At 38.5% G+C, this 8,200-nt stretch overlaps 1 long non-coding RNA gene across 1 annotated transcript; it reads right to left on the bottom strand.

Annotated features, from left to right (window-relative positions):
- Positions 1-360: 360 nt before the first annotated feature.
- Positions 361-7,291, bottom strand: LOC145712473 (uncharacterized). The gene is made up of 2 exons (XR_014135317.1): positions 7,113-7,291; positions 361-3,278 (listed from the first exon to the last, which is right to left on the bottom strand). It is a non-coding gene; the product is annotated as an uncharacterized LOC145712473 (long non-coding RNA).
- Positions 7,292-8,200: the final 909 nt, after the last annotated feature.

Below are 8,200 nucleotides of genomic sequence, written 5' to 3'. Positions count from 1 at the left end.
TCTCCATATCCTTGCCAACACCTGGTGTTTCTTGTATTGTTGATTTTAGCCATTTTTACAGGTGGGAGGTGATATCTCATTGTGGTTTTGATTTGTATTTCCCTGATGATTGATTTTGAGCATCTTTTCATATGTCTGTGGGCATCTGGATGTCTTCTTTGGAGAAATGTCTCTTCATGTCTTCTGCCCATTTTTGACATTTTCGAATTGGATTAGTTGTTTTTTGGGTGTTGGGTTGTATCAGCTCTTTTATATATTTTGGATACCAACTCTTTAAGGGATATGTCACTTGCAAGTATCTTCTGCCTTTCAATGGGTTGCCTTTTAGTTTTGTTGATTATTTCCTTTGCTGTGCAGAAGTTTTTTTTTTGTTCTTTTTTTTTTTAATGTAATCCCAATAATTTATTTTTGCTTTGGTTTCCCTTGCCTCAGGAGACCTATCTAGAAAAATGTTGTTATAGACTACAGCAGAGAAATTACTGCCTATGCTCTCTTCTAGGATATTTATAGTTTCAGGTCTCACATTTCGATCCTTAATTCATCTTGGGTTTTTGTGTATGGTTATAATAAAGAGGTCCAGTTCCATTCTTCCATATGTAGCTGTCCAGTTTTCCCAATATCATTTGTTGAAGAGACTTTTCCCATTATACATTCTTGTCTTTGTTGTAGATTAATTGACCATATAATTGTGGATTTAGGGGCTATTCTGTTCCATTGATCTATGTATCTATTTTTGTGTAAGTACCATACTGTTTGGAGTACTGTAGCTTTGTAGTGTATCTTGAAATTTGGAATTGTGATACCTCCAGTTTTGTTTCTCTTTTTCAAGATTGCTTTGGCTATTCAGGGTCTTTTGTGGTTCTGTACAAATTTTAGGATTATTTGTTCTAGTTCTATGGAAAATGCTTTTGGTATTTTGATAGGGATTGTATTAAATCTGTACATTGCTATGGGTATCATGGACATTTAAACAAGATTCTCATTCATGAGCACTGAACGTATTTCCTTTTGTTTGTATTGTCTTCAATTTGTTTCATAAATATTTTATAGTTTTCAGAGTACAGGTCTTTCACCTCTTTGGTTAAGTTTACTATGTATTCTACTTTTGGTGCAACAGTAAATAGGACCATTTTAATTTTTCTTCTGCTTATTAGTGTACAGAAATGCAACAGATTTCTGTATATTGATTTTTGTATCCTGTGACCTGACCGAATTATCAGTTCTAGCAGGTTGTTGTTGGATTCTTTAGAATTTTCTATATATAGTATAATGTCTTCTGCAACTAGTGAAAGTTTTACTTCTATACTGATTTTGATTCCTTTTATTCTCTTGTCTGATTCCTGTGGCTAGGACTTCCAGTACTATGTTGAATAGAAGTGGTGAATGGACATCCTTCTTTCTTAGGGGGAAAACTCACACTAGTGAGTAGGATGCTAGCTTTGGGTTTTCCACAGATGGCCTTTATTATGTTGAGGTATATTCCCTCTAAACCTTTGAATTTTTTAATGGATGTTGTACTTTGTCAAATGCTTCTTCTACATATATTGAAACAATCACATGGCTTTTATCTTTTCTCTTGTTGATGTGATATATCACATTGAATTGTGAATAATGGACCACATTCCATCTCTGGAATAAATCCCACTTGATCGTGGTGAATTTTTTAAATCCCACTTGATCGTGGTTTAGTTTTTTGCTGTGGGATTTGGTTTGCTAATAGTTGGTTGAGAGTTTTTGTATCTATGTTCATCAGAGATATTGGCCTATAGTTCTTTTCTTGTGGTGTCTTTATCTGGTTTTGGTATCAGAATAATGCTGGCCTTATAGAATGAATTTAGAAGTTATCCTTCCTCTTCTATTTTTTGGAATAGTTTAAGAAGAATAGGTATTAACTCTTCTTTAAATGTTTGGTAGAATTCACCTGAGAAGATATATGGTGCCAAACTTTTGGGAGCTTTTTGTTTACTGATTCGATCATTGTCAGTAACTAGTAAATTTCCTATGCCTGATTTAGTTTTGAGAGGCTATGTTTCTAGGAATTTATCCATTTCTTCTAGGTTGTCCAATTTGGCATACACTTTTTCATAATAACTAAAATCCTTTGTATTTCTGTGGTGTTGATAGTTCTTTCATTTCTGAATATGAGTCCTTTTTGGTTTTTTTTTTTTAATGAAACTGTCTAAAGGTTTATCAATTTTGTTGATCTTTTCAAAGAAAAAGTTCCTGGTTTTGTTGATCTGTTCTATTGTTTAAGTCTACTTCATTTCTGCTCTAATCTTTATTTCCTTCTTTCCACTGGCCTTAGACTTTGTTCTTCTAGCTCCTTTTAGGTCTGAGGTTAGGTTGCTTGAGATTTTTCTTGCTTCTTGAGGGTAGGCCTGAATTGCTATAATCTTCCCTCTTTCTGCTGCATCCCAAAGATTTTGGACTGTTGTGTTTTCATTTTCACTTGTCTCCATGCATTTTTGATTTCTTAGTAACATGTTATTTAACCTCCATATATTTGTGTTCTTTCCAGGTTTTCTCTTGTGATGATTTCTGGTTTGATATCACTGTAGCTGGAAAAGACGCACTGTATGACTTTAGTCTTCTTAAATTTGGGGAGACTTATGGCCTAACATGTGATCTATTCTGGAGAATGTCCCATGTGCACTTGAAAAGAATGTTTATTCCACTGTTTTAGGAATGTTCTGAATATATCTGTTAGATCCACCTGGTCCAATCATTAAGAGCTACTGATTCCTTGTTGATTTTCCTGTCTGGATGATCTGTCCATTGATGTAAGTAGGGTGTTAGAGTCCTCTAATATTATTGTATTACTATTTTGTTAATAGTTGCCTTATGTATTTGGGTACTCTCATGTTGGGTGCATAAATATTTACAATTGTTACATTTTCTTGTTGGATTGTTCCTCTTATTATATAGTGTCCTTCTTTGTCTCTTGTTACAGTCTTTGTTTTAAAGTCTATTTTGTCTAAGTATTGCTACCCCAGTTTTCTTTTCACTTCCATCTGCATCATAAATTCTTTTCCATCTCTTTTAATCTGTGTGTTTAGATCTGAAAGGAGTCTCATAGACAGCATATAGATGGGCCTTTTTTATCCATTCAGTCACCCTATGTCTTTTGATTAATTAGCCCATTTACAGTCAAAGTAATCATTGATAGGTATGTACTTATTGCCATTTTGTTGTTTTATGGTTGTTTTGCAGTTCTTCTCTGTTCTTTCCTCCTCTTGCTATCTGGCGGTGGTTTGATGCCTTTCTTTGATGCCTTTGATCTGCAAAAAAACAAAAGAATCCAAGCACATCTATTATAGGTTTTTGAACTGTGGTTACCATTAGGTTTGTATATAACATCCTATGCATGTTAGGTTGATGGTTGTTTAAGTTTGAACCCATTCTAAAAGCACTACGTTTTTACTCCCCTTATCCCCTGCATGCTTTATGTATGTCATACTTTACATTCTTTGTGAATCCCTTTATTGACTTTTTAAATAGATCTAATTGATTTTACTGTTTTTGTGCTTTAACCCCTGTACTGGTTTTATAAGGGACTGATCTACTTCTATTATGTTTGCATGTACCTGAGAAATCTTTTCCTTTCCTAAGAAAAGGATTATGGCCTGCCTTTCCACTCAAAGAATTCCCTTTAGTGTTTCCTGTAGGGCTGATTTAGCAGTCAAGAACTCCTTTTAGCTTTTACTTGAGAAACTCTTTATCTCTCCTTCTATTCTGAATGATAGTTTTGCTAGCTAGAGTATTCTTGGCTGCAGGTTTTTTCTTTCAGCACTTTGAATATATCCTGCCACTCCCTTCTGACCTGCAAAGTTTCTGCTGAAAAATCTGACAGCTTTATGGAGTTTCCTGTGTGTGTGTAAGTAGGCTCCATGCTCAATGAGGGGCTTGAACTAACAACCCTGAGATGAAGAGTCGGATGCTCCACCAACTGAGCCACGCAGGTACCCCGATATTTCCCTTGTATGTAATTGTTTTTTCTCTTGCTGCTTTTAAAATTATCACTACTTTTTTGCCATTTTAATTGTCTTGGGGAGGATCTCCTTGGGTTGGTATTTGGTGGCTCTCTGTGCCTCCTGAATCTAGATTTCCAATTCCTTCCCCAGGTTAGGGAAGTTTTCAGATACTTATTGAAAGTTATTGCCCCCTTTTTTCTCTCTTCTCCTTCTGGGATCCCTAAATGTGAATGTTGTTACACTTGATGGTGTTGCTGAGTTCTCTTGGCCTATTCTCATTTTTTCTTTCTTTTTCCTGTTCAGGTTGGTTGCTCTCCATTACTGTCTTCTAGCTTGCTTCTCTGTTCTTCTGCTTCCTCCGGTCTACTATTTATTTACTCTAGTGTATTTTTAATTTCAAGATTCTTCTCCCTGGGTTTTTGGTTTTCTCTTCACTAGAACCTGGTGCTTCAGAGGGGTCTCCTACGTGTGTTGCCTGTGCCCCACTGCTGCGGTTGAGCCACATGTGCCTTCAGTCCAGTTGGCTGCAATGGCCCTCTTTGCCCATGGTCATCAGGGTTTGGTCCCTGTGCTGTTAAGGAGCCAGTCTGGGCTTGAGTTGAGTCAGCTGGATCCTTGCCTTAGCCCATTTGCTGGAACTGTGGTTATGCTGAACTACAGGGCTCTCCCTATGTTGTCCCCAAGAGGCTTTCGTTGGTGGGCAGGGTCAGCAGTGAGAGATGTCTACTCCAGCCTTCTGCTGGGGCTGCAGTGACCTTGAACTGCTAGACTCTCTTTGTGCTGCCCCTATGAGGTTTCTGTTGGTTGGTGGGGCAGTCAGATTGGATGTCTGCCCACAGCACCCTGCTGGGGCTGCCCTTGAACTGCTGTGTGTGGTTATCTTCTCCTTTCCCCAGGGCAAGAGTCACTTTGGAGTGGTACTGGCCCCTGTTGAGGCTGTTTGTGCAATGAGACCCTTGTGGATCCACTTTGGAGGAACTCCTGTGGAGGGAGGCAGTACAGCAGAATGCAGGGGCAAGGCAAGTTGTTAGCAAGGTAGGTGCTGAGCATTCCGCACTGGTTCCCGTAGGTGTCAATGTATCTAGACTGGGGGGCAGGGGAGAGAAAAGACCCTGTCAGCTCTTTTGTTCTTGAAGAAGTCTCCTAAAGATCCCCCCACTTCCACCACAAGTTCTGAGATCAGTGAATATACCTCCGTCTCATATGCCTCAGGCTCCTTTCAAACTGCTGCTTCTGTGCAGTACTTGGGCACGGTTATTACGCAGTCTCTCTAAGGGTGGAGACTCAGTTTCCTATTGCTCTCCAGCTGAGTCGAGCCCATTGATTTTTTTAAAGTTCCTGATATTAAGCCTCACTTATGTTAAACATTCATGAGGTTAAGTCCCTCTGGTTTTTAAAGCCAAGGGAGGACTTGTCTTCCCAGTGCAGGTACCCCTGTGGCTGCGGTGCCTGGTGTGGGGTCTGCCCCATGCTCATGGTGTCCCTTCCATTTGTGGTCAGTCTCGCAGACTGGTTTGGTTCCCGCACCTCCACCCTTTCTACCATTTTCAGTGTAGCCTCTTTATGATTTTCTGGGTTGGTTACACTGATGTGGCTTTTACCTAGGTGTATCTGCTACCAGCTCAAATTTTAAAGTGTGCAACTTCAGGGAAGTTTCAGAGGAGGTAACAGGCCCGAGGCAGGCTGTCCGGAGATGAACCACTTTGCCTTTCCCTCAGAATAACCTTTCAGGCCAATCAAGACCCTGTGGGCTCAAGAGAAATCTTTGCTCCTCCCTTGACTACATGAGTCTAAATTGGCAGTCTTCTCCAGAACAAGGGTGATTAGCAGAGATGAATTTTATCTGAGTGAGCCATCTATATGGCAGGGCAAATATCTAATTACCAAACTGCTCTATCTTGTGAAGTGCAATCCTTTCCTCTGAAATCCCAGACCCCTACCCTTTTCTCCTTAGTTCAGGATGACCTATATACCTCATTTTGCCTGTCTCTGGAATTCCAGGTCTGGGTAGGTTCCCCATGTGTTGCTATTAAATTAGATTTTCTCTGGTTAATCTTTTTTTTTTTTTTTTTTTTGTCAGTTTGATTCTTAGTCCACCTAGGACCGTCAAGGGGACAGGACTTCTTGTTCCCTGATAGCTTCTATCAGAATGTCTTGGCTATCCTTTGGCATTTGCTGTTCCATATCAATTATGGCATATATAATTTTCTTACCTCAAAATACTCAGCTTCAATATATCACAGGTAAGTGTTTGACTTACAAATCAAGTAGGAGTATCAGTGTTACCTAATTTTCCTTATTAGTAAAGTCTAACTTGTTTCCCTTGTTAGCTAAAAATATTAATATAAATACAAGTTTAACATTTTCTGCCCACCCCCAGTGAATTTGGGGACCACTCATTTGAAGCAGTAATTCTCATCCATGGATGATAATAGTAGGACATCATCCCCCAATAGGGAAATACGTCCTTTCATTTAAATGTATTTAACTTGTATAAGTATTCACTTTTCTAATTCAGTTCTCATCATCAAAAATGATGCTTGAATGATTCATTCCAGAAAAGTCTCATGCATTTTCATCACTCTTATCATTTCAGAAGGAACATATGAATAAGTTGTTTACTAGCAAATACTGTAACCTACATGATATACCAGTCATTCTAATTACGCTTTAAAAGGAACAGAAATGAAAACCATCGACAGGAACTTCTATTACTGTTCTTGCTGCTCAAGCATGGAAAACAAGAATTCCCCCTTCCACATCTGCTTATACTAAGGGTCATGCTTCACCAGAAACTTGTCTTAGTTCTTTTTTTTTTTTAAATTTTTTTTTTTCAACGTTTATTTTTTTATTTTTGGGACAGAGAGAGACAGAGCATGAACGGGGGAGGGACAGAGAGAGAGGGAGACACAGAATCGGAAACAGGCTCCAGGCTCCGAGCCATCAGCCCAGAGCCCGATGCGGGGCTCGAACTCACGGACCGTGAGATCGTGACCTGGCTGAAGTCGGACGCTCAACCGACTGCGCCACCCAGGCGCCCCATCTTAGTTCTTGAATAGTAAATACAAAACCAAATTTTAGTCTCAATAACAAAACTATATTTGCTGTGGCTTTCATATATCTAAATAAGCTAAAACCTACCAAATATTTCCAGATTGTCTTCTAGGTGAGAGTGTGTTTTTCAGTAGATGTCTTCTTGAAGTTTCTGAGCCCAATATGCTGAAATTATAAATATATACATAGCTATGAATTCTGGGACATAACAGAATGGCATTATAGCCAGAATGCTGAGAACTGTCCTGCCCTACAGCCCAAGTTCATCTCTGCAATATATCACAAAGAGCCACCATTACAGATGGGCAGTTAAACTGTTCTGATGATTACAAATTATCACAGTGCATGACTTCCAAACTTGGGAGATGTTTGTCAAAATATGAATGTGCCCTTCAGAGTGTTTCCCACCTGAGAGAATCATTTATCAAGCATGTCATGGCAGCCAAAGGCTCAGAACTGATTGTTGCTTTAGAGGGTAGACATTGCAGTTCTGCGTTTCATTGTCTACTAGCCAGATGATGGTATGACCCAGTACACATTTTTTCAAGACTACGCTTTTGGGAATTTAATGTTAAAGAGACAATGTATGAGAGCTTTTGTTCTAACTTGTGAAGTGATTTGTTGGAAAATAAAAGGAAGCTAGGGAGGTTGAATTTTCCAGAGCAACATATTCTTCCATGTTTAACATAGCCAGGGGCCACCTTAATTCCTAATAACATTCCCAATTTTTTCTTAATGAATCGTGAAGAATATGGCTATTTATTTCTACTTTATTTAATACATTAGCCTCTTCCAAGCTGATATTTACACACACCTCCTAGTCAGAGCACTTATAGAATTAGGATATAAATTAAATTCGTCATTCCCTCATTGCTTTTTTCTCAACATCTCATTACACAATAAAATATTTGGCTATTAGAAGATCTACATCAATGTTGTTTATAAATAGGCCTCTTAAAATGCACTTGACAATATATTTTCAGTTTAAAAATCTAAGTTTAAGAAGATATGGGTGATATCAGTGAAAATGACAGAGTAAGGACCTCTGAAAACTCTCTATAAAAGCAATGAGGACACTGGCAAAACTTATCAACTCTGAAAAACAATCAAAGATTTAAGCAATTCGGAAACATCTTCAAGAGGAAATGGCAAGAACAATGAGACTTTTGACATTT

The sequence above is a fragment of the Panthera onca genome, chromosome D1 (assembly GCF_046562875.1).
Source record: "Panthera onca isolate mPanOnc1 chromosome D1, mPanOnc1 haplotype 2, whole genome shotgun sequence".
Taxonomy (NCBI): Eukaryota; Metazoa; Chordata; class Mammalia; order Carnivora; family Felidae; genus Panthera; species Panthera onca.
Note: the sequence above shows the minus strand (reverse complement) of the source record. Positions and strands in the feature narration are given on the sequence as shown.